General features: G+C 34.8%; 1 long non-coding RNA gene across 1 annotated transcript; it reads left to right on the top strand.

Annotated features, from left to right (window-relative positions):
• Positions 1 to 3,601: 3,601 nt before the first annotated feature.
• LOC123552508 (uncharacterized) lies at positions 3,602 to 5,200 on the top strand. Its single transcript, XR_006686625.2, has 2 exons — positions 3,602 to 3,764; positions 3,990 to 5,200. It is a non-coding gene; the product is annotated as an uncharacterized LOC123552508 (long non-coding RNA).
• Positions 5,201 to 7,714: the final 2,514 nt, after the last annotated feature.

Here is a 7,714-nt window from a genome sequence, read left to right on the forward strand (position 1 = left end):
TTGTGTCTAATAAGCGTCTACATAACTTGTCCGAACCGCAAAGTCTTGCACATCAGTACAAATATGGGCGGTGATGTTTTTATTCCGAAATCTACCGAATCGATCCATCTATGGTAGCATGCGATAAACCGAATGAGATATTTACTGGCAATTTTTTTTTTAAAAATGTGTCATTCCGTGCTACCATTAAACAGTTCTGTTCAAATGTTATTATTATTATTATTATTATTATTATTATTACCACATTTATATAGCACTCTTTTCATGCACGTGTACAAAAGTGCTTCACAGAAAAATTGCAAAAATACTAACAAATACGCATACAAAAATAATGCATTCCACATTAACAAAATTCATAAATGTAAAACGTATAGATTAAACAAGATAAACATACATACATACATATTTAAAAGTATTTAGGTTACCCTAGAATAAAATACTGTTCTACGCAGTATTATTAAGAAGAAGAAGGAAAAAAGCATCAATGTATCGGTCACTTAACAAAATATTGTACAAAAAAGTGGGTTTTTAGCAGGCTTGGATATAGACATGTTATGGGATGAGTTGAAGTCGGATAGATTCCCAATTGAGGCAGTGCCTTATTTCTTATTATTCATTAACAAATTATTAACTCATATGGTTCTGTTATTGATTTGATTATAAATATCTGTTCTAGTTCACTTTTTCAATGTTTGTAATAAACGCACACATAGGATTAATATTTTGTTCCTTCTTGTGTACAGTATATCTACTGTCAAGGAAACTTAACTGCTTTGATAAATTCGGAATGTGTATACATATGATTATCTCTCATGTCATAAGAACATATGAAAAAATTACAACTGCACTGCCATACTTCTAGCATTATCGCACTGAATTAAATGTAATGATTATAAATGCGTTGATAGGAACTCTATTGCGAAAAGACAATGCGTGGTAATGTTACATTTTCCTGACCTATAGTTGTATTTTACAGATAAAAATAGAAGGTTTGGGTAGATTTCTCGGATGCAGAATACAACGAGACAGCCTAGCATCACAAAGCAGGCCAGCAACAAAACAAAACTGTTGTGGAATGATTTTGAAGATTGTTTGCTTCAAAATCTAACAAAAGTACATTTTAATTAAAATAAACGAAATACAAAATAGGTAAGGAGTAGAGAAAAAGATGGGGCTTTTGGTAGAAGTGGGAAAAAGCAAGAATGAACATTCAGCAGAGAAAGACACACCCAAGATTCTACGTCTTCCTACACAGCAAACCACAGCAGCGCAAACATAGACGTGCCCGAGACAAACAAACGGACAAGCAAAAAAGAAAAAAAAAACAACATAGTGGGGCATCGCCTAGGGGCGGCCGGTGGGCACTAAACCTCACTCATAGTAAAGGGACATGGAATGCAAAAGCATGGGGGAGGGAGGAAAGAGACACACTACCAACAGTCAAGATAATATACAAACATAAAATAGGAAACTGACAAAAAAAAAACAATTTGAAAAAAGGGGTACCACGGAAACGTGGTTCTTTAAATGCGTTAAGGGTATCTCATCCTCGCCGTTACCTTTTTAACAAGTTAGACATTCTCTCCGCAGAGAAAGACACTACTTCATGTATAAGTGACAAAATACCAGGTTATATGAAGTAAAACATAAAAGGGTCAATTTAAGGTATAGAGACTATTAAATGAAATAATGTTATTATTCAAAATGTTCATAAATTGATCATAGAATAAATATAATGTAATCACATTTAGCAACAAAATGAAAAATTTGTAAGCGAAAGTGTTTAACTTTTTTAACGGCCGTGTGGCGGACATAAAAACGTCGTCCCGTACTTGGATCTAGTATGGTTATTCTTTTTTTGGTCCTTTGAAATCATGGAGTCAATTAAATATCTATGTGTTAGAGATCAGCTTAAGCAGTTTCCATTACCTCTAATGAATAGACTCGATCAAACCTAGACTGCTATCATTTAGCTCGGTTGCATTCTATGCTTTTAAAGAATCTTTATATTAAAGATTTTCGTACAAAGGTGTGTTTTCATATGATATATATAATTATATATTTTTAATTCTTCACTGCAAGCGCTTTCAATTGTGCATATCTTCATGCATTTTACATTTATTGAAACACCTCAGAAGTCTACTGCTGTTATTCCTTGGAAATCGAACTTTTATATATTTGATACCTGTACAAGGACTTTACTGACTTTTTAATATATATATATATCTGGCCAAAGTTTCTCTTGTATATATATATATACAAGAGAAACTTTGGCCAGAAAGATAAAAATGTTCACAACACAGATTTCCTTATAAACGAGTTCGCTATAAGTGATCTCTACTAAATATGATTATTTAGCAGATATTATGAATGTCTCACTTGTAAACAATACTTCGCAACAGCAAATTCATATATTGCCGCCTGTATTAATGATGTGCTAGAATATGATTGACAACTGAACGATAAAAATATAATCTTTTTTCTGACACAGTATTAAAGCAGATATCTATATAGTGGATGCATTCTATAGTCTATTTCCAGTATTTGTACCTAATAATGGTAATGTCAAAGTCATCTACGGGACCTCCGTAGCCAACAGGTTAAGTCTGCTGACTTCAAAATCACTTGCCTTCACCGATATAGGTTAGAAGCCTCTCTCGAGGCGTTGCATCTTTCGTGTGAGGGAGCCATCCAGCTGACTTATGGAAGATCGGTGGTTCTACCCGGGTGCCCGCTCGTGGTGAAATAATGCAAGGAAGGTTACCTGAGCTCGTCGTCCTCCGCCATCAAAGCTGGAAGGTCGCCATGACATATAACTGTGTCGATGCGACGTTAAAAACAAAAGATGATAAACAGACCATTAGAATATGTAAATGTAAATTGTGTTGACTTGCCTGGATAAAATACATACTTTGAATATTCATGTTCAAGCTTTAGATATAAAGTCTAATATAAAGATTACAGCGATTCCCATAAGCTTAAAGCAAATTCATCTTGCCCTGTCCTGTACCCTGAAGGTATAGAATCAAAAAAGCAAATCAGAATGTTTATATAAACTGTAAATGAACTGAATTTGTGATGCTGATGTTAAAAATATCTGACTGTATAAAACACGCTAATTAGAAGTACAAGTATAATAAGCAATAAATAGTGACAGTGCCAATATGAATGAGGTTCAAAAAGGCAAATGTGAATAATAAAGTCTAAATTTGTTACAACATATTGCAACATAATTTGACGTATAGGCCTAGTGCATGATGTTTGTTTTCATATTTTACATACATGGCATATTTGGGTGGTTATGTTTCCGGTGCCGCCCAAAGGAAGCAAGCTAGATCGCATGGTTGAGTTCATCCCCGGGCAAAGCGCAAGTTTCATTTCATTTGGTCGCTTAAGTGACTGAGTGGAAACTTTGTTTTACTATTTTAAGGAATGATGACCATATTCTTTACCCAAGTTGCACTGTACGCAATCCCAAGCTCCCTTCCCATGCATGTAATGTGATGATGTGTCGGGACGATGATTGTAAAGTCCTCATACATATGTAGTATATTACTTAGAAACCTCGATCAAATGAAACAGACTTAACATCCTGTTTGTAATGAATTCCTTTTCCTGTTTATATGCTGATTTCGTAAATTTTATCAATGAAATATCTTAAGTACTAGTCATTTAGTGGACAACTGCCCTATATGAGTCGACTTGCATTGCAAATATTTCATTGTCAGTGGATAGCGAAGCAATACCTATGCAAGAGTAGTCAGGTAAAACACTTACTTTTACAATTGCAGCGAACAATAAATACGTTACACTGCTTACACAAATAAAACTGAAATTTAATATAAATTAGGTTTTATTGGATAGTATGTCTGTATGTTCCTTTAAATGGAGCTTCTGAATCTTTATATTTTATTTTGTTTACTAAAATATCAGCTACATATATACCTTCATTCTACACATGTTTATAACATATGTTGTCTATTTTGCAGAAAACAGGAGGGTTTTTAATTTGTTATCCGAAAAAAGACTGAACGACAATAAATATCTGGTGAGGATAATGCCATTCTCACAAAGGATTTTAGTTGTTATTATCGCAATTTTACTAATATGGAAGGTCACACAGGCAGAGAGCCGGCTGTGTCGGGATATACGTGGCAGATGCAGGGACACCAGATTGAATTTTTGGGGCAGAGGTCAGTGTGCCAGACGGGGTAACAACAAATGTGCTCGCGTTGGTCGATTTTGCCGATGCAGAAGTCTGACGCCAATATTTGCGAAATGACAATTGTTTGTATTCTGAAATATATTAAACAGTTTTACAATAATCAAAATGGCTAAAATATTACATTCCTTTAAAATTTGGAAGCATTCTGGTACTCGTAAGACTAATAGTGACAAAATGGAGGTATATTTGAAGATGAATGCACTAATATTCTGTGTTTATGAAACAGACTTTGAGAATATGTGATTATTATAATAATTTAAATAAGATAAACAAGTGATGTTTGTTTAAATTCAAAGATGTATCTTTTGTTGATATAAAGTTTAAGTATTGCATGATTAATGTACAGCGGATTGGTTTTTTCGCGCCTTAAGTTTTAAATTATCTGTATCACCTGGATAGATCATATTGTACAATTTATTTGACCTGTCAAAACTTGTTTCCATTTATATTTTGTTCACGCCTATATAAGATTAACATGAAAGCCAGAAACATGTTTTGACAGGTCAAAATAGGTCAACTAAATAGTGCAATACATGACAACTAATTTGTTTATAGGCAGTACAACAATGCAAATTTGTTTCTCGAATATAATTCAATTAAATTGTAGAAAATTATAGAAAAAGTTTCGGACTTGTAAAAGTGATAAAAGACAATATATCAACAAAAGTTTTGAACAAAAGCTTCGAAACAAGTATCTGCTGTGTTTTTCTTTCTTATGTGCAGGAAACATGTAGCTCCTTTTATACATGAAAATATTAACTGTTTTAGTTTTATGTTGAAGTTTTTGAAAAGTATCGCCAGGTGATACTTCAGGCATGTTATTTTTTGTTCTATTGCAGATATTGCACTTATTTAAAACATAACCATCATTTCTATGTCTACTTCCTTAATGTCTTATGAAAACTGGTTTTACAAGAACGTATTTGTTTTTTAAATGTACATTTTACGCGATTGATTTAATACACGACAAGGCAACGTTTGTTATGGAAAGGTACATGTAAAATATGCACAAATAACAAATGGCAGCAAGTGCTATATGCAGGCAACATATGTAATGAAATATTCATTAACATAGTGAGAATTATAGCCCGCACCTTTAGCTCAATAAACAGAGCGCAGATCTACGGATTGCGGGGTAGTGAGTTCGATCCATGGCGATGCGTATGTTCTTCTTGACGATTTGTTGTGACATTGTGTCCTCCACTGATTCATGTGGGTACTGGTACAGAATCCAGGAGCGCTGGTTTGGTTAACCCTCCACCATTACATAACTGAAATACTGTCAAAAGTCGAACAACGGTGATGGCCCCAAATAAACAAAGACAAACTAGAGTAAGGAATTTACCAACATATGGCAACATACAGGCATACAGGCAAACATTCTGAAAAAAAAAACTGTTTTATGTAGATCAATCTGTATATTTAAGGATGACAGTGTCCTTTGAATTTTGTTTTTACGTTGCATTTTTGTCTCTAGCACTTACTTTACAAGATGTTCTATGACTTAAGTTCTGCTCAACCCGAGGCTAGAGGGCGCGGACGATTGCTTGCATTTCCGTCCATGAACAGGCTCAAACAAATCGAGCCTGCAACATTTTCGTTTATGTCGTGTTGGGCGACCTGTGGTTTTCCACTTTTTCTATTTTAGAACCAGTCACCACCTACATTGTAGATTTGGGCCAAAATGACAGTTTCAATGAAACAGACTATGTATAGTCCATCCATCACCGAGGCTCCTTAGTTTTGAAAATTAACAAAACGAAACCTAACACAATATAAACTGTAAAATGAGATGTATTTGTTTCCGAGTGTAATAAAAACACAAACATAAAACACTTTCTATTGTGTCTAACAAGGATACAATCAAAACACTTTTTTTTTAAATTATCTAATACGAAATTTTCAGTTGCCTTCTTGGCCAAGTGATCAAGTTCGCTGTGTTCAAATTTCTAGCTGCTCATCGATATTGGTTTGAAACCTCGCCAAGGATTCAACTAGCTTTCGGAAGGCCGATTCCCGCCAATGCCTCAAAAAATGATGGAGGGGCACCAGAGATCGTGCTCTAACAACAACATAAGGTCGCTATAATACCTTAATTTTGGCGGTGTGAAAACAAAACAAAACAAAAAAGATTGCGAAAGAATCAGATTTCATATTGGCTTTTACAAGATTTTTCGTCCAAGGTCTGTTTTTGATGTGCATCGCTTTGTTTAAAATTATTTGATTCTTTCACTGGTTACAGGTGCATATGGGAACATCATGCTCGAGTGAAACTGTTAAGGCGGTAACGAGGCTCTGCCAGTGGTCGAAACTGTTTTCTTGCTTACGGTGAGCTCAGACATAGGCGGTATTTAGTTTCGACCCATATGTTTTAAACGTCTTAGAAAAAAGTATTGATGAATTTGTTTATGAGAGGTAATGAAATATGTGACACGAATGTACATTTTATGTATGCTGTGGATTAACCTAGATGGTATAACATACCTCGACCTGTAAATGGTTTTTATTGAAAGACCTTTAGATTTTTGGTCATGGCAGTTTTCGCATTGTTTATGGTAAATTTACAAAAAAAAACCCTGTTTGATGTGCAACCCTATTTGCATTTGAGCTTTTCGATTCTCACTTCGATTGTGTCTGACCGAACAGGCGGGTGATACTAATGTAGATAGTTCTTTAATCCATCCAGGACATGGTTAAGATATATGTCATCTGGCCTGTTTTATTAGTGTTTCTCTAGTTGGTCTGTCTTCTGCAAAGGAACTGAGTACATGCGTTTTGCGTTTTAACCCGGGGCTAGAGGGCGAGGACGGTAGCATGCATTTTAACTACCATGAACAGGCTCAATCAAACCGGGCCTGCAACATTTTCGTTTTAGTTGTGTTGAGCGACCTGTGGAGTTTCCACTTTTTCTATTAGATGAATTAAAAAGAACATTAAATTTGCCTTCTGTTGCCATTTCATGTGTTAGGAATTCACCTTGCGTTGATACCTTTTTCTTTAAATTGTCCTATGATTTGGAGCATCGTGGGGGTAACATAAATAGGTATTAGCGCCCCAGTAGTGTTTTGTCATTGACCGTTCCATTTTTTTGAGCGTGGCTTTCCCTGTTTTTAATTAACCGCTTTAAACTAAGTGGTGATTTTGCTACTGACCTTTCCAAAATGATGCCTATCTATGCAAGCTATTGTGTTGTTTTTATAGAGGCTATTACAGGAACATGTCCTAACGCTAACACAAATTTTAATATCTGTTTTATTACTATATGAAAACAAACACGAAAACCTAGAACTTCAAATTCAATCAATGTTATTAATCAAGCTATGGCGTTATCAATGTCATTGTCTTTTTTCCAGGAAGTTTCCAGTCGTTGTAATACAATACTATGAAAAAAGTTTTGTCTGTTTTTATATATAACTGGCAAATATTGAGCAGTTGTTCTGATCGATAGAGAATAGGAACAGAATTGGCACCACAAAAGTTCTAAGAGAG

The sequence above is a fragment of the Mercenaria mercenaria genome, chromosome 4 (assembly GCF_021730395.1).
Source record: "Mercenaria mercenaria strain notata chromosome 4, MADL_Memer_1, whole genome shotgun sequence".
Lineage (NCBI taxonomy): Eukaryota > Metazoa > Mollusca > Bivalvia > Venerida > Veneridae > Mercenaria > Mercenaria mercenaria.